This window comes from Haliotis cracherodii, unplaced genomic scaffold, assembly GCF_022045235.1.
Source record: "Haliotis cracherodii isolate W230 unplaced genomic scaffold, xgHalCrac1.p SCAF_21, whole genome shotgun sequence".
Lineage (NCBI taxonomy): Eukaryota > Metazoa > Mollusca > Gastropoda > Lepetellida > Haliotidae > Haliotis > Haliotis cracherodii.
The window spans coordinates 1,681,333-1,709,285 of record NW_027266277.1 but is presented as its reverse complement, the minus strand read 5'-3'; the positions used below and the strand labels follow the sequence as shown (position 1 = coordinate 1,709,285).

The following is a 27,953-nucleotide window of genomic DNA, read 5'->3' as shown; positions in this document are numbered from 1 at the left end:
TCAGTAACTATCAGTATTTGATATACAATCAGAACATTTCACGAACGGACATTGTGACTGATGAACATTTCACTGAGTACACACTCCTTAGCGCCAAGTTTTCTTGTGAAGCGATCGTAAAATCACCATGGCAGAGTCAATACCGTCACCTTGCATGGACTGGTCAAACCCGAACAGAGGTCAAGCTTTTAAGGAATTTAAGCAAACTAGTGAACTTTGGTTTAAGATTAAAGGTATCAAGCCAGAAGATCAACACAGTTACATTATTTTATGGTCTGGCAAGGAAGGTCTTAGAATGTTCAACACATGGAATCTAACTGATGAAAACTTAAACAATCCAGAGAATTTATGGCAAACGTTTTCTTCTCAAAATGAATTCTGAAAATTTCAGAATTCATGGATTAGAGTCTCTTCGTTACAAACAGAAGGACAATGAGACTATTAATGACTTTATCACAAGATGTAAAGCTAAAGCTATGAAGTGTTTGTTTAAAGACAATGATGCATTAGAGGAGAGAATGATTGAAGTTCTCATTGCTGGTGTTCCATACCCAGAGGTACAGAAAACATTGCTAGGACGTGATGAAAAATTAACCCTCCAGGAAGCCATTGATATTGGTAGGAGACATGAAGCAAGTGTTAACCATATGTCACAGTTTAAGAATCTAGATGGTAAGGTTTTTAAAGCTGATGAGATTCAGCATGTTTGCTGGTTTTGTGGAACAAAACACTCTTTCAAATCTAGAAATGTATGTCCAGCAGTCAACAGTAAATGCAAAATGTGTGGTAAAATTGGGCATTGGCAGGAAATGTGTCAACAGGGAAGAGAGAGACTGCAGCATAGACGAAGACAGTCAAGGCGCCGTCAACAGTCTAGGTCAAGGAGTCGTGGACGACAGTCTCGTAGGAATGATGAACATATGTCACAACAGTCTCAGCATAAGCAAAAGTCATACCAACATTCACAAAAACAAGGTAGCCAAAGACAACGTTGATGAACTGAAAGTAAACCTATATGTTAAGCTGTGTAACCGTCAAGGCAGCCACACCTTAAAGGTTAAAGTGGATACAGGCTCACAAGGAAATCTACTACCACTTCGTGTATACAGAAGAATGTTTCCAGAATTTCTTGATGCATCAGGTTTCCCTAAATCTGGTACTACAAAAGCTAGACATGTCAAGCTGAGTGCTTATAATGGTACTGAAATTCCCCAGTATGGTAGTATTACTTTACCATGTAGATTTGATGGTAGATGGTTGGACACAGAGTTCTTTGTTGCAGATGCACCAGGGCCTATTCTGCTTGGATTACCTTCAATCCTTGCTCTTAATCTAATCACACCAAATTGTCCCACGAATTCAGTGCATAGTGTGGAGAAGTCTGCATCTATCCCTAACAAGGAAACCCTACAGAAGCTATACCCAGGCAGATTTGAAGGCATTGGTCAATTTCCTGGAAAGTGTCATAAAGCTCTGAAGGAAGACGCTGTACCCGTAATACATCCAGCCAGAAAGTATCCTATTCAACTTAAGGATGAGTTGAAATCTGAGTTGGACAAAATGGAGTCTTTAGGTGTGATAGCTAAGGTAACTGAACCGATTGGGTGTCCTCACTTGCGTTCAGTAGGAAGGAAAATGGCAAGTTGAGAGTGTGTCTTGATCCTAGTGACTTAAACCGTTCCATTAAGAGAACTTACCACAAGACACCGACCCTCGAAGAAATAACACACAAGTTTAGTGAAGCAACAGTGTAGCAAACTAGACGCTAGGCATGGATATTGGAGCATCACCCTTGATGATTTTTTGAGTTTACTTACAACGTTTAAAACACCTTTTCGAAGGTACCGGTTTCTTAGACTTCCTTTCGGACTAAGAATATCACAGGACATATTTCAGGAGAAGATGGATTTGATCCTTGAACAGTGTCCTGGAACACTTGGTATCAGTGATGATACAGCAGTCTATGGAAAGACTGTAGAGGAGCATGATCAAAACCTGCATCAACTTATGAAAGTTGCAGCAAAATATGGTCTTATCTTCAACATGTCTATTAAAAGTTTGAATTGAAGACTTGTTGTGTTCTGCCATGGACAGAAACTATTACACCCCCATCACCTTGTCGAACACAATGGGAAGCATCGTTTGGTCTTCAATTGCTCTTACGAGTACAAGGGCCAAGATCTCAATAGCCAGCTTCTATTGGGTCCTACCCTTGGATCCACACTCCTAGTCTTGTCCTTGAGAATTCGACAATACCCAGTTGGAATATCAGGTGACATAAAGGGTATGTTCCACCAGATTCAACTCCTACCGGAAGACAAACCCATCCTCAGATTCCTGTGGCGCAATATGAACATTAATGTGGATCCAGATGTCTAGAATGACAGGTACTGCCCTTCGGGACTACTTGCAGTCAATGTTGTGTGACCGTTGCCCTACTGAAGCAATTGACGATCAGCGGCGGAACCCTGAAGTTACGAAGTGTGTTGGATAGTCTGATGATAGTCTGATGAATCCTGACCAAGCAAAGAAACTAGTTACAAATCTGAGAAAGGTGCTTGCTGAAGGTGGCTTTGACATCTGTCAGTGGGCTTGCAATGTTCCTGAGATACTAGAAAACTTGCCGGCAGAGGCCAAGTCAGATACCTTTGAGCTGTGGACATGTCTTGGACATGATGATAAGCAAGAGCCTATGGAGATCAAAACATGAATAGGACGATGTGATAGAAACTGGAAAACTTCATGATCAATGGAGTAAGTGGGAATCTGAACTGTGTGATATCCCTCAAGTGGCTACACATCTAGAAACCACAATGCTGCTGAGGTAGCAGATGAACTGAAGAAAAGTTTCTGTGGCAAAACCTCAGCTGTGAACCTTCCTGATGGTTCTCAATACAACAACTGGGAATCAGTAGTCAAGGCTACCATGGAGCGCCTTGACAGGGCGGCCATAAGTGATCAATTTGATGAATATGAACTCATAGAGAAAGCGGAAACATGGTTGTTTCAACAAATTCAGCTGGAATGCTTTCCTGATGGAATTAGATCATTAGGAAAAGGCAAAGCAATAACCCGTACAAGCAGACTTATAGAACTCAATCCATCTGAAGGCATGGTAGGAGTTGGTGGTAGACTCAGACAGGCTGAAGGACTCCCAGACAATGTCAAACACCCTAAAGTCCTCGACCCTAAACATCCCATAACAAGACTCATCATCAAGGACTTTGATGAAATCTTGCACCATTATGGACTGGAATGCACCTTCACAGAAGTTTGATGAAAGTTATGGATACTGAGGGGATGGGAAGCAATCAGACGCCATCAGAGACTTTATACAGCATGTCAGAGATCATGTGCATGTCCTCAGATACCCCAGTTGGCAGATTTCCCCCCATCACGCCTTCAACTGTACAAACCCGCATTCTACGCTAATCGTTGACCCTCAGAAGATTCGGGCTCAATGGTCGCTTAGACGTGTAGTTGAGACCTGTGTGAGCGCGGATGGTAGAGTTCGAACAGCAAAAGTTCAGGTTGATGATAAGGTTTGGAAGTTTGACTAGTCTTGACATGGGTCTGGTGTATTCCTTGACAATAATTGATTGTTTATGTTTACTGATGTATCGCGCAATAGACAATGTCAAGTGACTTTGCACCTCATATTTTTCTCACAGCCGCTCCCAAATTTTGTTACAGTGTTTGAAGCACCTTGATTCTGATTCCATTTCATGATTGCCTGATTCCTGTTGATTCTAAGTTTTTGTAAATCCTTTTTTTATTTTAGACAAATAAATGGCAACTTCCATGAGGCGTGTGATTCCTTTTGATACCTATTTGAACCTACTTTACAGAAGGTATAAACCAATCATTAACACTATAGGAATAAATCTTTATGTATAATATCTACAGTTTCTACTCTATATCTCACTTGAACAGCTGTAATGTTGGTGCCTGCATTTAATTGATATTCGTCCGTCCACTACCCAACAAAACTTCAAAGAGGGTTGCACACACACATGTGAATTGATCGGTATGTTATGGAAGTTATTGAATAAATTCTTAGATTAACCAAATACTGTCTATACTCCTGCTTTGAAGAATCCTAGGCTTTTTTAGAAGGTATCAAATGAATACATCCAGAGCAGCATGGCTCAACCACATCTGTATATATTCATTCTCGTGACAGGTCGAAATAGATTTTCAAAATTAATATGACAAATTCAGACTGAATTTGAAACATGGCAGAAACCTATGTGTACCCTCACAGCTATAAACACTAAACTTTTATCAGTGTGGCTTTGAATTCCCAAACTATACTAAAATTCCAAAACAATAATGCTTGATCTATGTATGCTTTATATACATGTATATTTAAATAAATTTCTTATGCCGGTTTAGAAGTAGTAAGTGAGTTGTATTTTACGCCGCTTTTTAGCAATTTTCAGCAATATCACGGCGGGGGACACCAGAAATGGGCTTCACACATTGTACCAATGTGGGGAATCGAACACGCATCTTCGGTGTGAAAAGCCAACACTTTAACCACCAGGCTATCCCACCAGCCCCTTGGTTTTGGAGTAGACCGTAACACAACATGGAAGATGCATTTTCTTAAGCGGAGTTTGGTTGCTATGTGGTGATGGTGATTGGAGTCCCATTTAACCCTCTAATGTAGAGGTCAGTCTCTCCTGGACTGCCGGGGAATACAATAGTCTGAGGCGCTTAACCAACGTGTGTTTCTAAACACCGGGAAAACACGAATAACAAACTATAATGTCCATACTGATGATGAAAGTATCAAAATAAAGCACTGAACATAAGCTATCACAATGGTAGTGAACATATAGGAGATAACAAACATCAAGTCAATACATGGTATGAGTGTGCCATTAGTTTCTTTGTTGCACTCAGATGATGGTCTGTAAATAATCAAGTCTAGACCAGACAATCCAGTGATTGACATCATGAGCATCGATCCACACAGCAAGCCTGATCACCCAATCCCGTTAGTCGCTCTTACCACAAGCATAGACACCTTTCACGGCAAGCATGGGTTGCTTAAGACCTATTCTACCCCAGAGAGTGTGCCATAAGATCACTAGAGAATGAAATAGTTGGGTCAATCATTCTCTAACACATAATGCAATGACACTGAACAACAACTGCTGGACTTTGCCCAGCAGTGTCGGAAATAAAGCAGTCAAGCTGACTTTGCAAGGACATTACAACTGATCAAGGAAGAGGGATTTGAATTGAAGACTTACTTACGAAGGACAATGATGACATTGATATGAAGTGATACATACAGTTGACTACAACGTGCTGACTAGAGAGTTGCAGTGTGCATCATGGCAAGGGTACCTGTACACATACAGATTGTGATCAAATGGCATTGTATGCACACAGGAACAATTAATTAGGTGCAGTGAGGTGAAATGGGGTTTAACGTCGCGTTCAAGACTTTTACACTTATAAAGTGGCACGTGTGTGTGCTTGCGTGCACTTGTTCAAGTCCAGCCGATTTTAAAGTGCTAGGCCACTGAGATACCATGAAGCAGGTTATAACATAAATACCCCACCTAGACACATTATACTGACTCCGTGCCCACCAGTCCTTGTATTAGCCCCTTAATGCCAAGCGCCAGACAGGGTAACAATAAGGACCATCTTTTAACGTCTTTTGGTATGACACAGCTGGGGTTTGAACCCACCAACCATCCACACTCCAGGAGGTGCTCTATCCACTAGATCATGGAGGTCTTATAGTTCCCAAGACCGTTGTTTGGAACAGTCTGTCTACAACTGAGTCTCATGCCTATTCATCATCAAATAAATGCAGTCTGAAACTCACCTTGTCACTTAGTTCTGTTCAACATCCATCTCAGTGATTAACTGATACTGCCAACATCCTACCACAGCACCGCACAGGATTAGGAATATCCGTCTTTAACTCCGTGTATCAAGAATATGAACTGAAATAATTTGACCGTAACTTGACCCTTCAACCAAATGTAATATCATATTTCTTCGGACACACCAGTGTGATTTGACACACTTATTTCAATGAGTGAGAATTTCTTGTTTAAAATCATTCAAAAAATTCCTGACAAAAGACATTCTCCAAACACAAGTAACCAAGAACAACAGCCTAAACACTCGGTTATCAAAGTAGTCTGATTTCATCAAGACGGCACAAGTTGACATGGATGAAACAAATTCCATTCAGCGCTCTCGACATTTGAGTAAGATAGGTTAAACGAACAATTCTGATTCCAATCGCTCAGTGTCATGTCATTCTGATGCACATAATTTGGATAGAAAATCATTCAGTGCATTCTCATAAAGTCACACATCTACATCAGAAAATAGACGACCAGGTGAACACTCAGGTGAACACTCAGGTGAACACAGCAGAAGTTCTGATGAAGATTCCAATCAGTCACGTCTCACTCATAAAAGCCGCCATTCGGTTCGTTCGACTGCCTTGCAGATTTCAGTCAATTGCAGGATTTGCAGAGCTTGTGTTCTTTCAACTTTCAATAGATGTTTTCCATGTCTCATGTTTTTAATCAAGGTGCTCAAGTGATTAGCGGTCAGATTGTCTGGAGAGAGCGCATGCAGTCATTTTGTTTGAAGAAAATGCAAGTGAAAGGAGAGGTGGAATCTGATTGGTCAATAGGAGGGACATAGAAGGGACATAACTCGTAACTGCAACCGGTGGTCCCCAATCAAGCCACAAATTTCCAGCCTAGTTTGGCAAGGGTGGAAACTTGACTTTTATAGTTAGTTAAATCACTTCCCTCAGGAAGATACAATGCATCATGTCCAAGTTAACATGAAACTGTTTACATCTACACTTACTCGGATAACTTGATCACGGATATGGTGAGTATATCAGAGGGTGTCAAATCCTGCACATGAAGCAGTGTAATTGGCAGAGGTGATGGAGAAGGTAACCTGTCATCACACTTGAAGAGGAAGCAGCATTTTGTCAATTCAAGAATGTATTCAATAACTTCCATAACATGGCGATCAATTCACATTGTTTGTAAACCTCTTTGAATTTCTGTTGGATAGTTGACAGCTGAATACCAATGAAATGTAGGCACCAACGTGACAGTTCTTTAAGTGAAATATAGAGTAGAAACTATAATGTTATACACTAAAAAATCATTCCTATAGAACAAATTATTTGTTTATATCTTTAGTTTTACTTACTGCATGTGGAGAGGTAACACAAGGTTGACATGGTCCCCGATGGTGGTGGCTGAAGCGGTGGCTGGGATCTGAGGCTAGTGGTAACTGACGCTGGTGACAACAGAGTCTGGATGCAACCGAGGCTGGTGGCAACGGAGACAGGATAGCTACCAAGGCTGGCAGCAACTGAGGCAGGCGACAACTGAGGCTGCCGGCAACTAAGGCAAAGGACAACTGAGGCTGGTAGAAACTGAGGCAGGTGGGAAGAGACTCACTCCGCCATTGAAATGACATTGTGGAGGAGCCCTGGATCATTCAAGTCGTTGTCAACACCCCTTTATGGGACTCCCTCCACGGTCGAAATACAACATTGAGGGACCCTGAGGTGATGTCAAGTCATCAACACACCTTCATGGAACTCCCTCCACCATCGAAATTACAATGTGGAGGGACCCTGATGTGCTGATGACTTGAATGTAAATAAAAGCCACAAAATCTATTCCATAATCATAAGAAATCTCTACTGAAAGAAGAGTCCATTTCATATTTTGGACCATATCAAAAGCATGTGTTTATGAATCACTAAATACATACAATCAATTCTGCTTTTAGTAATGATTTTGGGTGAATATGAAATGGTTTTTGTGGCTTTCATTTACATACAGACCAGGTTGTAGCGATACGAAAACAAAACAACCAATTCCACTATGGATCGGATGTGTGAAATTTCATTGTCGCCAACTTGTTGGTTGCAATAGAGACTGGCTGCAACTGAGGCAGGTGGCAAATGAGGCTGGTGGCAACAGAGACAGGATGGCAACCAAGGCTGATGGGAACTGAGGCGGTGGCTGGTTGCAACTGAGGATGACAGCTGGTAGAAACTGATGCAGGTGGGAAGAGACTCACTCTGCCATTGAAATGACATTGTGGAGGAGCCCTGGATCATTCAAGTCGTTGTCAACACCCCTTTATGGGACTCCCTCCACGGTCGAAATACAACGTGGAGGGACCCTGAGGTGATGTCAAGTCATCAACACACCTTCATGGAACTCCCTCCACCATCGAAATTACAATGTGGAGGGACCCTGATGTGCTGATGACTTGAATGTAAATAAAAGCCACAAAATCTATTCCATAATCATAAGAAATCTCTACTGAAAGAAGAGTCCATTTCATATTTTGGACCATATCAAAAGCATGTGTTTATGTATCACTAAATACATACAATCAATTCTGCTTTTAGTAATGATTTTGGGTGAATATGAAATGGTTTTTGTGGCTATTATTTACATACAGACCAGGTTGTAGCGAAACGAAAACAAAACAACCAATTCCACTATGGATCAGATGTGTGAAATTTCATTGTAGCCAACTTGTTGGTTGCAATAGAGGCTGGCTGCAACTGAGGCGAGTGGCAAATGAGGCCGGTGGCAAATGAGGCCGGTGGCAACAGAGACAGGATGGCAACCAAGCCTGATGGGAACTGAGGCGGTGGCTGGTTGCAACTGAGGATGGCAGCTGGTAGAAACTGAGGCAGGTGGGAAGAGACTCACTCCGCCATTGGAATTACATTGTGGAGGAGCCCTGGATCATTCAAGTCGTTGTCAACACCCCTTTATGGGACTCCCTCCACGGTCGAAATTACAACGTGGAGGGACCCTGAGGTGATGTCAAGTCATCAACACATCTTCATGGAACTCCCTCCACCGTCAAAATTACAATGTGGAGGGACCCTGATGTGTTGATGACTTGAATGTAAATAACAGCCACAAAATCAATTCCATAATCATAAGAAATCTCTACTGAAAGAAGAGTCCATTTCATATTTTGGACCATATCAAAAGCATGTGTTTATGAATCACTAAATACATACAATCAATTCTGCTTTTAGTAATGATTTTGGGTGAATATGAAATGGTTTTTGTGGCTATTATTTACATACAGACCAGGTTGTAGCGAAACGAAAACAAAACAACCAATTCCACTATGGATCATATGTGTGAAATTTCGTTGTCGCCAACTTGTTGGTTGCAATAGAGGCTGGCTGCAACTGAGGCGGGTGGCAAATGAGGCAGGTGGCAAATGAGGCCGGTGGCAACAGAGACAGGATGGCAACCAAGGCTGATGGGAACTGAGGCGGTGGCTGGTTGCAACTGAGGATGGCAGCTGGTAGAAACTGAGGCAGTTGGGAAGAGACTCACTCCGCCATTGAAATTACATTGTGGAGGAGCCCTGGATCATTCAAGTCGTTGTCAACACCCCTTTATGGGACTCCCTCCACGGTCGACAATACAATACATTCATTTGGAACCCCGCCCAGGTAGGAATCTTTGGAAATGAAAAGGCAGATAAAGCAGCAAAATTATCCCTTTAACTCCCAGAAATAAGCTTAACCTTACCCAGCTCAAAATCAGATACAAAAGTGTCACTAAACAAAAATTCAACAAAAAATGGCAAAATATATACCAAAACTTAAATAGCCAAATCAGGAAAGTACTCAAAAAAACCCTAAATAAACCAAAAATACTACACCCATCCAAAAACATCGACAGAATAATTACTAAACTACAAACAGGCCACACCAAACTAAATAATCACCGTAAAATAGCTAATCTACACACAACAGGAAACTGCCCACATTGCAAACAACAAGAAACACCAGAACACGTACTCATTCACTGCACACACTACCAAACACACCGAACAACACTACAGACCACCCTAAATCTTAAAACCGGACTTACACTAGAATCAATCCTAAATCCACAAAATAAATTAGAAAAATTCAAAGCCTTAGGTTTATACCTAATTAAAACAGGACTAATTAGTCGCATTTAAACCCCAAATAAAATCATAAAACCAAAACTACCTTATCTAACAACCACCCAACACACACAGCTCCCTTAGTTCGTCCCCCACCCACTCTTGGCATTCTTTCCAAATCTCAAAATTTCAAAATTACTATATAAGCAACCCCTAAAGCCCCTAATTCATAGTCTTTTTATTGTTCAAATTACTGATAAAACATATTTTAACTTGTTCATTCTAACCATATTTCCAAACAATTCCAAACCATTCCAAGTCATTCCAAACATTTCCAGTGTTGAAAATATGTTTGGAAATGTTGCCATTCCAATTTTGGATTTTTTGGAAGATCGATCTTTCCAAGCTTAGGAAAGTTTGGAATGATGGATCTTTCCAAAGCATTCCAACGTTCATTCCAAATTGGAATGGACGCTATTTGGTCTTGTGTTGATATGGATGAAACAAATCCCTTCAGAGCCCTAGACATTCGAGTATTGTAGGTTAAAAGAACAATTCTGATTCCAATCGCTCAGTGTCATGTCATTCTGATGCACATAATTTGGATAGAAAATCTAAGAGACATTCAGTGCATTCTCATAAAACCACACATCTAGATGAGAAAATAGATGACCAGGTGAACACTCAGGTGAACACAGCAGAAGTTCTGATGAAGATTCCAATCAGTCACGTCTCACTCATAAAAGCTGCCATTCGGTTCGTAGTCACATATCAGCTGCCAGTAAGCTGTCGGATCATAAGGATGCCAATCAGAGCACATATTCGGGCGCAGATGGTTGAACGAAAGGCAACCCAAAGGCGAGAGAGAATGCATGCTGAATTACAACAAGTAAGGAAGATTCCGAATTTAGAAAGAGAACTACATGAAGCCAAGCTACTTAAATCTATGCTGACAGAGAATGATGAACCACCTGAATCCCAGTCACCAAAGAAACTGAATCCTCATGCCTCAGAATGTGAGCCTATTTCCAATGACTTCACTGCAAATGTTACAAAATAGTGGCAGCGGCCCCAGCAGCTTGTACAGTCTGAAATGGCTACAATTATGCACATGGCTCCAGTCAGATTTGGGGAAAGTGACACATTCGAGAACTTTGCCTTGTCTGTCTGAAATCCCTTGACGGAGAAAATGGGTATGAACTCTGATGTGGCCCTCATGTTCATAGCCTTCTGGGAAAGTTACCACCTTCAGCTAGTGATAGTTTCGTTGACTACTGCATCAACAAGAACATCCTCAGTACTGATAAAGATCAGACATACACCCTTGTTCACTTCCCCGACTGGTTGAGAATGAAAGCACTGGTGACAAGAATCACACACCAGGCTGTTGCTGTGTACAGACCTGAAACTCAAACAGATCAACGGAGGATCATTCTCACCCTCCACCGAAGCGAAATCCTCCAACTGCAGTATTATCATGGTATATACTACGTTATCCTATAATAATTAGATCCACATCTAGTGCTTTTAGGAGTTATCATGGTGTATTATTTATACATCATTTCATATAATTATAGTTTAGCAAGTAATACTTATCATCAGGTAAAATGCATATATAAAATATCAGTACTTTCAGTTATACCTTTTTAGATAAATGTTAGCCTAAGGTAATGTGAGCACATCTCCTAGACATACCATTCAATAAGACAAGGGTTATGTCTACATAGTTTAATAGATTTGAAGCTTTTAGATACATGCTAGCCTAAGGTATCAAGATCCCATCTCCCAGACAAAAGATAGGTCTACATAGTCTTATAGATTACCTTGAACTATTTTATTTAAGTAAATCGGTCATCACCTATATTAGAATAACATTCAGCAATTACTTCAATTTAGACTTCAGTTAAGGATTAGCTCCAATACAAGCTCGTCTATAGTGACACCATAATCTCTTTCAAAGCACCCAGTAAATATGTCAACAAGATTAGTGCCAGTCCAACAGGATTTACAGGATTAAGTGTTCCCCTCTGTCTAGCCATTCATTAACCATAAGGCACAGCCCATCGTGTATCAACCAATCATATTCCATTTTATTGTTCTAATTTTTGTTAAATACATACAGAAACAAAACGTTAAGGCAGAAGGGGTTTGTCACTCTAACCAAGCAGATCTCTCTCCCAAAGCCCAGAGGGTTGTACCGACTCTCTGTGGCACCCCCAGCTATTTTCTAAGATATTGTAAATTGCTCATTGTTAATTGTTCTTGTAAATAAAATTGTGATTGGTCTCCTGTTACTCCGGCTCTTTGCTTACTAATTCCCCCAAGAAAACCAGCACGCCATTTGGAAGGTTTTGTTCATCCTATAACAGTCCATAATAGTATTCTCAACAAAAATTGAACAGTCCAAACCTTAACACAGGCTGCTTAACATAAGACATTTGCAGGTACCACAGGGTTTTGTTCATACTGCAACAGTGGTGAACATCATGTCAGCAACTGTCTCGACTTCAAGAAACTGTCAACAGAAGAAGTTATCACCTGGATAAAGGATAAGAAGCGTTGTTGGCAATGTGGTCATGCACACAAGATGGCACAGTGTAAACTCAAGAAGACATGTCTATCTTGTCGGAAGCTACAATTGACAATCCTGCATGATGCCGACGAGAAAGGGGAGCTCAGATCCATTCAATAGTCCTTAAGGAACAGTCACTATACCTAGATCAGCCTACATGCCCTCACAGTATAATGTTGAAGGTTATTCCTGTACTACTTCATGGCCCTGAAGGAGCCATTGAAAGCTATGCTGTTTTAGATGATGGTTCGATGAGGACAATGATTCTCACCTCTGTGGTGAAACAGTTGAACCTTCCATGGACACCAGATAATATCATGCTCACGACAATTCATGAAGGACCTTTCAACTGCCAAGGTCACAGCGTGAACCTTCTGATCTCATTCAGAGACAGACCTGATGTTAGATTCCCTGATTTCCAACGCCTTCGCCTCAGAGCAGCTATCCTTGTCAGAGTACTCGTATCCAGTGGAAGCCCTCAAGACGCACTACCTTCATTTGAGAAATACACCTATGCCAATGATCCACAAAGCTATCACTACTATCCTCATGGGTTCTGATCATGCACATCTCATACTGTCAACCCAACCAATTGTGTTTGATCTGGAAAGACCGCCAGTGACAGTGCCTACCAAGCTGGACTGGGCCCTCCAGGGACCAAGTCAGCTTTTCATGAATCCCAAAGACATGCAATGCCATTTCACAGCAGTTTCCAGTCCAGATCAGGTGATGAACAATGTTGAAAGACTATGGTAAGTTGACATTTTGCCTTTCAATGAGCGAAAAGTAACTCGTTCCAAACAGGATCAAGAAGCTTTAACCAAACTTGAAGCTAAAACAGTGCGAGTGAAAGTTAGCGATGGTAAGCACTAAGCAACACCACTCCTGCCAAAATCGGACCATATTAAGTTACAGGCAGGAACGGAAGCTGTGATGTTGAACATGAGACGAACTGAGAAAAACCATCACAATCACCCAGAGCTTGAAAAGATCCACAATGATCAAATTCAGAGACTAGTTGATGCAGGTTTTGTTCGAATCATAAGTGACGAACATGAATCATGGTTTATCCCCCATCACCTCATTGAACACAATGGGGAACATCGTTTGGTCTTCAATTGCTCTTACGAGAACAAGGGCCAAGATCTCAATAGCCAGCTTCTATTGGGTCCTACCCTTGGATCCTAACTCCTAGTCTTGTCCTTGAGATTCTGACATTACCCTGTTGGAATATCAGGTGATATAAAGGGTATGTTCCACCAGAATTGACTCCTATCTGAAGACAAACCCATCCTCAGATTCCTGTGGCGCAATATGAACATTAATGTGGATCCAGATGTCTAGAATGACAGGTACTGGCCTTCGGGACTACTTGCAGTCAATGTTCGGAGCTTTCTGTCATGTTGGTGCCTACATTTCATTGGTATTTGGCCGCCAACTATCCAACAAAAATTCAAAGAGGTTTACACACACATGTGAATTGATCGGCATGTTATGGAAGTTATTGAATATATTCTTAAATTAACAGAATACTGTTTCTTCTTCAGGTATGATGACAGGTTACCTTCTCCATCATCTCTGCCAATTACACTGCTTCATGTGCAGGAATTGACATCGTCTGATATACTCATCATATCCGTGATCAAGTAATCCGAGTAAGTGTAGATGTAAACAGTTTCATGTTAACTTGGACAAGATACATTGTATCTTCCCCAGGAAAGTGAGTTGACTAACTATAAAGGTCAAGTTTCCACCCTTGCCAAACCAGGCTGGAAATTCATGGCTTGATTGTGGACCAAACATAAACAGTTTCATGTTAACTTGGACCAGATACATTGCATTTTCCTTGCCGAACTAGGCTGGAAATTCATGCAGACCAGGTTGTAGCGAAACGAAAACAAAACAACCAATTCCACTATGGATCAGATGTGTGAAATTTCATTGTAGCCAACTTGTTGGTTGCAATAGAGTCTGGCTGCAACTGAGGCAGGTGGCAAATGAGGCCGGTGGCAACAGAGACAGGATGGCAACCAAGGCTGATGGGAACTGAGGCGGTGGCTGGTTGGACCAGATACATTGCATTTTCCTTGCCGAACTAGGCTGGAAATTCATGCCTCGAACATGGTGCCACCAGTGGCAGTTGCGAACCCAATTTTTATTTTATTCCACGATGATGATTGGACAACGCATAGACTCGTTTGTCCAGCCAGAATACAACTCCATAATTCTAGCCTAGTTCAGCAAAGTTGGAAACTGGACTTTTCCCATTTCGTAAAAAATTCACTTAACTCCCTTGCTTCAGTAAGATGCTGAGAAGATGCTTGTGAACACAACTGAGTCGTCGTTCAACTAGAAGGTGTTAGCGGGTGTTTTTAGTAGGAATATGAGCCATGAAACATAAAACACCCCTCAACACCTCAAAGCTGCCGCGTTATCAAGAGGTACACATGGACACCATCAGGGACTTGGAAGTGGATGATCATTACACACAAAACCAGATCCTGAAAACACCAGCATATTCAGTTGTAATCTTTTCCTTTTGCGGGAGATGCGCAGATTTCCTAAATACTTGGTTCAGTTTGGTGATAGGACAATGTATCCATCTTCCCGAAATAGAGTCCAGTTTCCACCCTTGCCAAACTAGGCTGGAATTATGGACTTGTATTTTGGCTGGACTAACGGGATTAAGTATAGTCAAATCATAATTGTGGAACGAAATCAACATTTTGTTCATAAACAACATGGTGACTGCCTTGCAGATTTCAGTTAATTGCAGGATTTGCAGAGCTTGTGTTCTTTCAACTTTCAATAGATGTTTTCCATGTCTCATGTTTTTAATCAAGGTGCTCAAGTGATTAGCGGTCAGATTGTCAGGACAGGGCGCATGCAGTCATTTTGTTTGAAGAAAATGCAAGTGAAAGGAGAGGTGGAATCTGATTGGTCAATAGGAGGGACATAGAAGGGACATAACTCGTAACTGCAACCGGTGGTCCCCAATCAAGCCACAAATTTCCAGCCTAGTTTGGCAAGGGTGGAAACTTGACTTTTATAGTTAGTTAAATCACTTCCCTCAGGAAGATACAATGCATCATGTCCAAGTTAACATGAAACTGTTTACATCTACACTTACTCGGATAACTTGATCACGCATATGGTGAGAACATCAGAGGGTGTCAAATCCTGCACACGAAGCAGTGTAATTAGCAGAGGTGATGGAGAAGGTAACCTGTCATCACACTTGAAGAGGAAGCAGCATTTTGTCAATTCAAGAATGTATTCAATAACTTCCATAACATGCCGATCAATTCACATGTGTTTGTAAACCTCTTTGAATTTTTGTTGGATAGTTGACGGCCGAATACCAATGAAATGTAGGCACCAACGTGACAGTTCTTTAAGTGAAATATAGAGTAGAAACTATAATGTTATACACTAAAAAATCATTCCTATAGAACAAATTATTTGTTTATATCTTCAGTTTTACTTACTGCATGTGGACAGGTAACACAAGGTTGACATGGTCCCCGATGGTGGTGGCTGAAGCGGTGGCTGGGATCTGAGGCTAGTGGTAACTGACGCTAGTGACAACAGAGTCTGGATGCAACCAAGGCTGGTGGCAATGGAGACAGGATAGCAACCAAGGCTGGCAGCAACTGAGGCAGGCAACAACTGAGGCTGGTAGAAACTGAAGCAGGTGGGAAGAGACTCACTCCGCCATTGAAATGACATTGTGGAGGAGCCCTGGATCATTCAAGTCGTTGTCAACACCCCTTTATGGGACTCCCTCCACGGTCGAAATACAACGTGGAGGGACCCTGAGGTGATGTCAAGTCATCAACACACCTTCATGGAACTCCCTCCACCATCGAAATTACAATGTGGAGGGACCCTGATGTGTTGATGACTTGAATGTAAATAACAGCCACAAAATCAATTCCATAATCATAAGAAATCTCTACTGAAAGAAGAGTCCATTTCATATTTTGGACCATATCAAAAGCATGTGTTTATGAATCACTAAATACATACAATCAATTCTGCTTTTAGTAATGATTTTGGGTGAATATGAAATGGTTTTTGTGGCTATTATTTACATACAGACCAGGTTGTAGCGAAACGAAAACAAAACAACCAATTCCACTATGGATCGGATGTGTGAAATTTCATTGTAGCCAACTTGTTGGCTGCAATAGAGGCTGGCTGCAACTGAGGCAGGTGGCAAATGAGGCCGGTGGCAACAGAGACAGGATGGCAACCAAGGCTGATGGGAACTGAGGCGGTGGCTGGTTGCAACTGAGGATGGCAGCTGGTAGAAACTGAAGCAGGTGGGAAGAGACTCACTCCGCCATTGAAATGACATTGTGGAGGAGCCCTGGATCATTCAAGTCGTTGTCAACACCCCTTTATGGGACTCCCTCCACGGTCGAAATACAACGTGGAGGGACCCTGAGGTGATGTCAAGTCATCAACACACCTTCATGGAACTCCCTCCACCATCGAAATTACAATGTGGAGGGACCCTGATGTGTTGATGACTTGAATGTAAATAACAGCCACAAAATCAATTCCATAATCATAAGAAATCTCTACTGAAAGAAGAGTCCATTTCATATTTTGGACCATATCAAAAGCATGTGTTTATGAATCACTATATACATACAATCAATTCTGCTTTTAGTAATGATTTTGGGTGAATATGAAATGGTTTTTGTGGCTATTATTTACATACAGACCAGGTTGTAGCGAAACGAAAACAAAACAACCAATTCCACTATGGATCAGATGTGTGAAATTTCATTGTAGCCAACTTGTTGGTTGCAATAGAGGCTGGCTGCAACTGAGGCGAGTGGCAAATGAGGCAGGTGGCAAATGAGGCCGGTGGCAACAGAGACATGATGGCAACCAAGCCTGATGGGAACTGAGGCGGTGGCTGGTTGCAACTGAGGATGGCAGCTGGTAGAAACTGAGGCAGGTGGGAAGAGACTCACTCCGCCATTGGAATTACATTGTGGAGGAGCCCTGGATCATTCAAGTCGTTGTCAACACCCCTTTATGGGACTCCCTCCACGGTCGAAATTACAACGTGGAGGGACCCTGAGGTGATGTCAAGTCATCAACACATCTTCATGGAACTCCCTCCACCGTCAAAATTACAATGTGGAGGGACCCTGATGTGTTGATGACTTGAATGTAAATAACAGCCACAAAATCAATTCCATAATCATAAGAAATCTCTACTGAAAGAAGAGTCCATTTCATATTTTGGACCATATCAAAAGCATGTGTTTATGAATCACTAAATACATACAATCAATTCTGCTTTTAGTAATGATTTTGGGTGAATATGAAATGGTTTTTGTGGCTATTATTTACATACAGACCAGGTTGTAGCGAAACGAAAACAAAACAACCAATTCCACTATGGATCATATGTGTGAAATTTCGTTGTCGCCAACTTGTTGGTTGCAATAGAGGCTGGCTGCAACTGAGGCGAGTGGCAAATGAGGCAGGTGGCAAATGAGGCCGGTGGCAACAGAGACAGGATGGCAACCAAGGCTGATGGGAACTGAGGCGGTGGCTGGTTGCAACTGAGGATGGCAGCTGGTAGAAACTGAGGCAGTTGGGAAGAGACTCACTCCGCCATTGAAATTACATTGTGGAGGAGCCCTGGATCATTCAAGTCGTTGTCAACACCCCTTTATGGGACTCCCTCCACGGTCCATAATACAATACATTCATTTGGACCCCCGCCCAGGTAGGAATCTTTGGAAATGAAAAGGCAGATAAAGCAGCAAAATTATCCCTTTAACTCCCGGAAATAAGCTTAACCTTACCCAGCTCAAAATCAGATACAAAAGTGTCACTAAACAAAAATTCAACAAAAAATGGCAAAATATATACCAAAACTTAAATAGCCAAATCAGGAAAGTACTCAAAAAAAACCTAAATAAACCAAAAATACTACACCCATCCAAAAACATCGACAGAATAATTACTAAACTACAAACAGGCCACACCAAACTAAATAATCACCGTAAAATAGCTAATCTACACACAACAGGAAACTGCCCACATTGCAAACAACAAGAAACACCAGAACACGTACTCATTCACTGCACACACTACCAAACACACCGAACAACACTACAGACCACCCTAAATCTTAAAACCGGACTTACACTAGAATCAATCCTAAATCCACAAAATAAATTAGAAAAATTCAAAGCCTTAGGTTTATACCTAATTAAAACAGGACTAATTAGTCGCATTTAAACCCCAAATAAAATCATAAAACCAAAACTACCTTATCTAACAACCACCCAACACACACAGCTCCCTTAGTTCGTCCCCCACCCACTCTTGGCATTCTTTCCAAATCTCAAAATTTCAAAAGTACTATATAAGCAACCCCTAAAGCCCCTAATTCATAGTCTTTTTATTGTTCAAATTACTGATAAAACATATTTTAACTTGTTCATTCTAACCATATTTCCAAACAATTCCAAACCATTCCAAGTCATTCCAAACATTTCCAGTGTTGAAAATATGTTTGGAAATGTTGCCATTCCAATTTTGGATTTTTTGGAAGATCGATCTTTCCAAGCTTAGGAAAGTTTGGAATGATCAATCTTTCCAAAGCATTCCAACATTCATTCCAAATTGGAATGCACGCTATTTGGTCTTGTGTTGATATGGATGAAACAAATCCCTTCAGAGCCCTAGACATTCGAGTATTGTAGGTTAAAAGAACAATTCTGATTCCAATCGCTCAGTGTCATGTCATTCTGATGCACATAATTTGGATAGAAAATCTAAGAGACATTCAGTGCATTCTCATAAAACCACACATCTAGATCAGAAAATAGACGACCAGGTGAACACTCAGGTGAACACAGCAGAAGTTCTGATAAAGATTCCAATCAGTCACGTCTCACTCATAAAAGCTGCCATTCGGTTCGTAGTCACATATCAGCTGCCAGTAAGCTGTCGGATCATAAGGATGCCACTCAGAGCACATATTCGGGCGCAGATGGTTGAACAAAAGGCAACCCAAAGGCGAGAGAGAATACATGCTGAATTACAACAAGTAAGGAAGATTCCGAATTTAGAAAGAGACCAAACAAACTGAATCCTCATGCCTCAGAATGTGAGCCTATTTCCAATGACTTCACTGCAAATGTTACAAAATAGTGGCAGCTTGTACAGTCTGAAATGGCTACAATTATGCACATGGCTCCAGTCAGATTTGGGGAAAGTGACACATTCGAGAACTTTGCCTTGTCTGTCTGAAATCCCTTGACGGAGAAAATGGGTATGAACTCTGATGTGGCTCTCATGTTCATAGCCTTCTGGGAAAGTTACCACCTTCAGCTAGTGATAGTTTCGTTGAGTACTGCATCAACAAGAACATCCTCAGTACTGATAAAGATGAGACATACACCCTTGTTCACTTCTCAGACTGGTTGAGAATGAAAGCACTGGCGACAAGAATCACACACCAGGCTGTTGCTGTGTACAGACCTCAACTCAACTCAAACAGATCAACGGAGGATCATTCTCACCCTCCACCGAAGTGAAATCCTCCAACTGCAGTATTATCATGGTATATACTACGTTATCCTATAATAATTAGATCCACATCTAGTGCTTTTAGGAGTTATCATGGTGTATTATTTATACATCATTTCATATAAATATAGTTTAGCAGGTAATACTTATCATCAGGTAAAATGCATATATAAAATATCAGTACTTTCAGTTATACCTTTTTAGATAAATGTTAGCCTAAGGTAACGGGAGCACATCTCCTAGACATACTATTCAATAAGACAAGGGTTATGTCTACATAGTTTAATAGATTTGAAGCTTTTAGATACATGCTAGCCTAAGGTATCAAGATCCCATCTCCCAGACAAAAGATAGGTCTACATAGTCTTATAGATTACCTTGAACTATTTTATTTAAGTAAATCGGTCATCACCTATATTAGAATAACATTCAGCAATTACTTCAATTTAGACTTCAGTTAAGGATTAGCTCCAATACAAGCTCGTCTATAGTGACACCATAATCTCTTTCAAAGCACCCAGTAAATATGTCAACAAGATTAGTGCCAGTCCAACAGGATTAACAGGATTAAGTGTTCCCCTCTGTCTAGCCATTCATTAACCATAAGGCACAGCCCATCGTGTATCAACCAATCATATTCCATTTTATTGTTCTAATTTTTGTCAAATACATACAGAAACAAAATGTTAAGGCAGAAGGGGTTTGTCACTCTAACCAAGCAGATCTCTCTCCCAAAGCCCAGAGGGTTGTACCGACTCTCTGTGGCACCCCCAGCTATTTTCTAAGATATTGTAAATTGCTCATTGTTAATTGTTCTTGTAAATAGAATTGTGATTGGTCTTCTGTGACTCCGGCTCTTTGCTTACTAATTCCCCCAAGAAAACCAGCACGCCATTTGGAAGGTTTTGTTCATCCTATAACAGTCCATAATAGTATTCTCAACCAAAATTGAACAGTCCAAACCTTAACACAGGCTGCTTAACCTAAGACATTTGCAGGTACCACAGGGTTTTGTGCATACTGCAACAGTGGTGAACATCATGTCAGCAACTGTCTCGACTTCAAGAAACTGTCAACAGAAGAAGTTATCGCCTGGATAAAGGATAAGAAGCGTTGTTGGCAATGTGGTCATGCACACAAGATGGCACAGTGTAAACTCAAGAAGACATGTCTATCTTGTCGGAAGCTACATTTGACAATCCTGCATGATGCCGACGAGAAAGGGGAGCTCAGATCCATTTAATAGTCCTTAAGGAACAGTCACTATACCTAGATCAGCCTACATGCCCTCACAGTATAATGTTGAAGGTTGTTCCTGTACTACTTCATGGCCCTGAAGGAGCCATTGAAAGCTATGCTGTTTTAGATGATGGCTCGATGAGGACAATGATTCTCACCTCTGTGGTGAAACAGTTGAACCTTCCATGGACACCAGATAATATCATGCTCACGACAATTCATGAAGGACCTTTCAACTGCCAAGGTCACAGCGTGAACCTTCTGATCTCATTCAGAGACAGATCTGATGTTAGATTCCCTGATTTCCAACGCCTTCGCCTCAGAGCAGCTATCCTTGTCAGAGTACTCGTATCCAGTGGAAGCCCTCAAGACGCACTACCTTCATTTGAGAAATACACCTATGCCAATGATCGACAAAGCTATCACTACTATCCTCATGGGTTCTGATCATGCACATCTCATACTGTCAACCCAACCAATTGTGTTTGATCTGGAAAGAGCTCCAGTGACAGTGCCTACCAAGCTGGACTTGGCCCTCCAGGGACCAAGTCAGCTTTTCATGAATCCTAAAGACATGCAATGCCATTTCACAGCAGTTTCCAGTCCAGATCAGGTGATGAACAATGTTGAAAGACTATGGCAAGTTGACATTTTGCCTTTCAATGAGCGAAAAGTAACTCGTTCCAAACAGGATCAAGAAGCTTTAACCAAACTTGAAGCTAAAACAGTGCGAGTGAAAGTTAGCGATGGTAAGCACTAAGCAACACCACTCCTGCCAAAATCGGACCATATTAAGTTACAGGCAGGAACGGAAGCTGTGATGTCGAACCTGAGACGAACTGAGAAAAACCATCACAATCACCCAGAGCTTGAAAAGATCCACAATGATCAAATTCAGAGACTAGTTGATGCAGGTTTTGTTCGAATCATAAGTGACGAACATGAATCATGGTTTATCCCCCATCACCTCACTGAACACAATGGGGAACATCGTTTGGTCTTCAATTGCTCTTACGAGAACAAGGGCCAAGATCTCAATAGCCAGCTTCTATTGGGTCCTACCCTTGGATCCTAACTCCTAGTCTTGTCCTTGAGATTCTGACATTACCCTGTTGGAATATCAGGTGATATAAAGGGTATGTTCCACCAGAATTGACTCCTATCTGAAGACAAACCCATCCTCAGATTCCTGTGGCGCAATATGAACATTAATGTGGATCCAGATGTCTAGAATGACAGGTACTGGCCTTCGGGACTACTTGCAGTCAATGTTCGGAGCTTTCTGTCATGTTGGTGCCTACATTTCATTGGTATTTGGCCGTCAACTATCCAACAAAAATTCAAAGAGGTTTACACACACATGTGAATTGATCGGCATGTTATGGAAGTTATTGAATATATTCTTAAATTAACAGAATACTGTTTCTTCTTCAGGTATGATGACAGGTTACCTTCTCCATCATCTCTGCCAATTACACTGCTTCATGTGCAGGAATTGACATCGTCTGATATACTCACCATATGCGTGATCAAGTAATCCGAGTAAGTGTAGATGTAAACAGTTTCATGTTAACTTGGACAAGATACATTGTATCTTCCCCAGGAAAGTGAGTTGACTAACTATAAAGGTCAAGTTTCCACCCTTGCCAAACCAGGCTGGAAATTCATGGCTTGATTGTGGACCAAACATAAACAGTTTCATGTTAACTTGGACCAGATACATTGCATTTTCCTTACCGAACTAGGCTGGAAATTCATGCAGACCAGGTTGTAGCGAAACGAAAACAAAACAACCAATTCCACTATGCATCAGATGTGTGAAATTTCATTGTAGCCAACTTGTTGGTTGCAATAGAGTCTGGCTGCAACTGAGGCAGGTGGCAAATGAGGCTGGTGGCAACAGAGACAGGATGGCAACCAAGGCTGATGGGAACTGAGGCGGTGGCTGGTTGGACCAGATACATTGCATTTTCCTTGCCGAACTAGGCTGGAAATTCATGCCTCAAACATGGTGCCACCAGTGGCAGTTGCGAACCCAATTTTTATTTTATTCCACGATGATGATTGGACAACGCATAGACTCGTTTGTCCAGCCAGAATACAACTCCATAATTCTAGCCTAGTTCAGCAAAGTTGGAAACTGGACTTTTCCCATTTCGTAAAAAATTCACTTAACTCCCTTGCTTCAGTAAGATGCTGAGAAGATGCTTGTGAACACAACTGAGTCGTCGTTCAACTAGAAGGTGTTAGCGGGTGTTTATAGTAGGAATATGAGCCATGAAACATAAAACACCCCTCAACACCTCAAAGCTGCCGCGTTATCAAGAGGTACACATGGACACCATCAGGGACTTGGAAGTGGATGATCATTACACACAAAACCAAATCCTGAAAACACCAGCATATTCAGTTGTAATCTTTTCCTTTTGCGGGAGATGCGCAGATTTCCTAAATACTTGGTTCAGTTTGGTGATAGGACAATGTATCCATCTTCCCGAAATAGAGTCCAGTTTCCACCCTTGCCAAACTAGGCTGGAATTATGGACTTGTATTTTGGCTGGACTAACGGGATTAAGTATAGTCAAATCATAATTGTGGAACGAAATCAACATTTTGTTCATAAACAACATGGTGACTGCCTTGCAGATTTCAGTTAATTGCAGGATTTGCAGAGCTTGTGTTCTTTCAACTTTCAATAGATGTTTTCCATGTCTCATGTTTTTAATCAAGGTGCTCAAGTGATTAGCGGTCAGATTGTCTGGACAGGGCGCATGCAGTCATTTTGTTTGAAGAAAATGCAAGTGAAAGGAGAGGTGGAATCTGATTGGTCAATAGGAGGGACATAGAAGGGACATAACTCGTAACTGCAACCGGTGGTCCCCAAGCAAGCCACAAATTTCCAGCCTAGTTTGGCAAGGGTGGAAACTTGACTTTTATAGTTAGTTAAATCACTTCCCTCAGGAAGATACAATGCATCATGTCCAAGTTAACATGAAACTGTTTACATCTACACTTACTCGGATAACTTGATCACGCATATGGTGAGAACATCAGAGGGTGTCAAATCCTGCACACGAAGCAGTGTAATTAGCAGAGGTGATGGAGAAGGTAACCTGTCATCACACTTGAAGAGGAAGCAGCATTTTGTCAATTCAAGAATGTATTCAATAACTTCCATAACATGCCGATCAATTCACATGTGTTTGTAAACCTCTTTGAATTTTTGTTGGATAGTTGACGGCCGAATACCAATGAAATGTAGGCACCAACGTGACAGTTCTTTAAGTGAAATATAGAGTAGAAACTATAATGTTATACACTAAAAAATCATTCCTATAGAACAAATTATTTGTTTATATCTTCAGTTTTACTTACTGCATGTGAACAGGTAACACAACGTTGACATGGTCCCCGATGGTGGTGGCTGAAGCGGTGGCTGGGATCTGAGGCTAGTGGTAACTGACGCTAGTGACAACAGAGTCTGGATGCAACCAAGGCTGGCAGCAACTGAGGCAGGCAACAACTGAGGCTGGTAGAAACTGAAGCAGGTGGGAAGAGACTCACTCCGCCATTGAAATGACATTGTGGAGGAGCCCTGGATCATTCAAGTCGTTGTCAACACCCCTTTATGGGACTCCCTCCACGGTCGAAATACAACGTGGAGGGACCCTGAGGTGATGTCAAGTCATCAACACACCTTCATGGAACTCCCTCCACCATCGAAATTACAATGTGGAGGGACCCTGATGTGTTGATGACTTGAATGTAAATAACAGCCACAAAATCAATTCCATAATCATAAGAAATCTCTACTGAAAGAAGAGTCCATTTCATATTTTGGACCATATCAAAAGCATGTGTTTATGAATCACTAAATACATACAATCAATTCTGCTTTTAGTAATGATTTTGGGTGAATATGAAATGGTTTTTGTGGCTATTATTTACATACAGACCAGGTTGTAGCGAAACGAAAACAAAACGATCAATTCCACTATGGATCAGATGTGTGAAATTTCATTGTCGCCAACTTGTTGGTTGCAATAGAGGCTGGCTGCAACTGAGGCAGGTGGCAAATGAGGCCGGTGGCAACAGAGACAGGATGGCAACCAAGGCTGATGGGAACTGAGGCGGTGGCTGGTTGCAACTGAGGATGGCAGCTGGTAGAAACTGAGGCAGTGGGAAGAGACTCACTCCGCCATTGGAATTACATTGTGGAGGAGCCCTGGATCATTCAAGTCGTTGTCAACACCCCTTTATGGGACTCCCTCCACGGTCGAAATTACAACGTGGAGGGACCCTGAGGTGATGTCAAGTCATCAACACATCTTCATGGAACTCCCTCCACCATCAAAATTACAATGTGGAGGGACCCTGATGTGTTGATGACTTGAATGTAAATAACAGCCACAAAATCAATTCCATAATCATAAGAAATCTCTACTGAAAGAAGAGTCCATTTCATATTTTGGACCATATCAAAAGCATGTGTTTATGAATCACTAAATACATACAATCAATTCTGCTTTTAGTAATGATTTTGGGTGAATATGAAATGGTTTTTGTGGCTATTATTTACATACAGACCAGGTTGTAGCGAAACGAAAACAAAACAATCAATTCCACTATGGATCAGATGTGTGAAATTTCATTGTCGCCAACTTGTTGGTTGCAATAGAGGCTGGCTGCAACTGAGGCAGGTGGCAAATGAGGCCGGTGGCAACAGAGACAGGATGGCAACCAAGGCTGATGGGAACTGAGGCGGTGGCTGGTTGCAACTGAGGATGGCAGCTGGTAGAAACTGAGGCAGTGGGAAGAGACTCACTCCGCCATTGGAATTACATTGTGGAGGAGCCCTGGATCATTCAAGTCGTTGTCAACACCCCTTTATGGGACTCCCTCCACGGTCGAAATTACAACGTGGAGGGACCCTGAGGTGATGTCAAGTCATCAACACATCTTCATGGAACTCCCTCCACCATCAAAATTACAATGTGGAGGGACCCTGATGTGTTGATGACTTGAATGTAAATAACAGCCACAAAATCAATTCCATAATCATAAGAAATCTCTACTGAAAGAAGAGTCCATTTCATATTTTGGACCATATCAAAAGCATGTGTTTATGAATCACTAAATACATACAATCAATTCTGCTTTTAGTAATGATTTTGGGTGAATATGAAATGGTTTTTGTGGCTATTATTTACATACAGACCAGGTTGTAGCGAAACGAAAACAAAACAATCAATTCCACTATGGATCAGATGTGTGAAATTTCATTGTCGCCAACTTGTTGGTTGCAATAGAGGCTGGCTGCAACTGAGGCAGGTGGCAAATGAGGCCGGTGGCAACAGAGACAGGATGGCAACCAAGGCTGATGGGAACTGAGGCGGTGGCTGGTTGCAACTGAGGATGGCAGCTGGTAGAAACTGAGGCAGTGGGAAGAGACTCACTCCGCCATTGGAATTACATTGTGGAGGAGCCCTGGATCATTCAAGTCGTTGTCAACACCCCTTTATGGGACTCCCTCCACGGTCGAAATTACAACGTGGAGGGACCCTGAGGTGATGTCAAGTCATCAACACATCTTCATGGAACTCCCTCCACCGTCAAAATTACAATGTGGAGGGACCCTGATGTGTTGATGACTTGAATGTAAATAACAGCCACAAAATCAATTCCATAATCATAAGAAATCTCTACTGAAAGAAGAGTCCATTTCATATTTTGGACCATATCAAAAGCATGTGTTTATGAATCACTAAATACATACAATCAATTCTGCTTTTAGTAATGATTTTGGGTGAATATGAAATGGTTTTTGTGGCTATTATTTACATACAGACCAGGTTGTAGCGAAACGAAAACAAAACAATCAATTCCACTATGGATCAGATGTGTGAAATTTCATTGTCGCCAACTTGTTGGTTGCAATAGAGGCTGGCTGCAACTGAGGCAGGTGGCAAATGAGGCCGGTGGCAACAGACAGGATGGCAACCAAGGCTGATGGGAACTGAGGCGGTGGCTGGTTGCAACTGAGGATGGCAGCTGGTAGAAACTGAGGCAGTGGGAAGAGACTCACTCCGCCATTGGAATTACATTGTGGAGGAGCCCTGGATCATTCAAGTCGTTGTCAACACCCCTTTATGGGACTCCCTCCACGGTCGAAATTACAACGTGGAGGGACCCTGAGGTGATGTCAAGTCATCAACACATCTTCATGGAACTCCCTCCACCGTCAAAATTACAATGTGGAGGGACCCTGATGTGTTGATGACTTGAATGTAAATAACAGCCACAAAATCAATTCCATAATCATAAGAAATCTCTACTGAAAGAAGAGTCCATTTCATATTTTGGACCATATCAAAAGCATGTGTTTATGAATCACTAAATACATACAATCAATTCTGCTATAAGTAATAACTTTGTGTGATTATGAACTGAGTCAGGTGGCAACTGAGGTTGTGGCAACTAAGGCTGGTGGCAAATGAGGCTGGTGGCAAATGAGGCTGGTGGCAACTGAGGCTGTGGTTGGTGAGAACTGAGGCAGGTTGCTGGTGGCAAATGAGGCCTGCGGCTGGTGGCTGGTGGGTGGTAGCAACTGAGACAT

General features: G+C 41.6%; 1 pseudogene; it reads right to left on the bottom strand.

The window, feature by feature from the left end:
* Positions 1-3,049: 3,049 nt before the first annotated feature.
* On the bottom strand, positions 3,050-27,953 carry LOC139471024 (proline-rich protein 36-like; annotated as a pseudogene).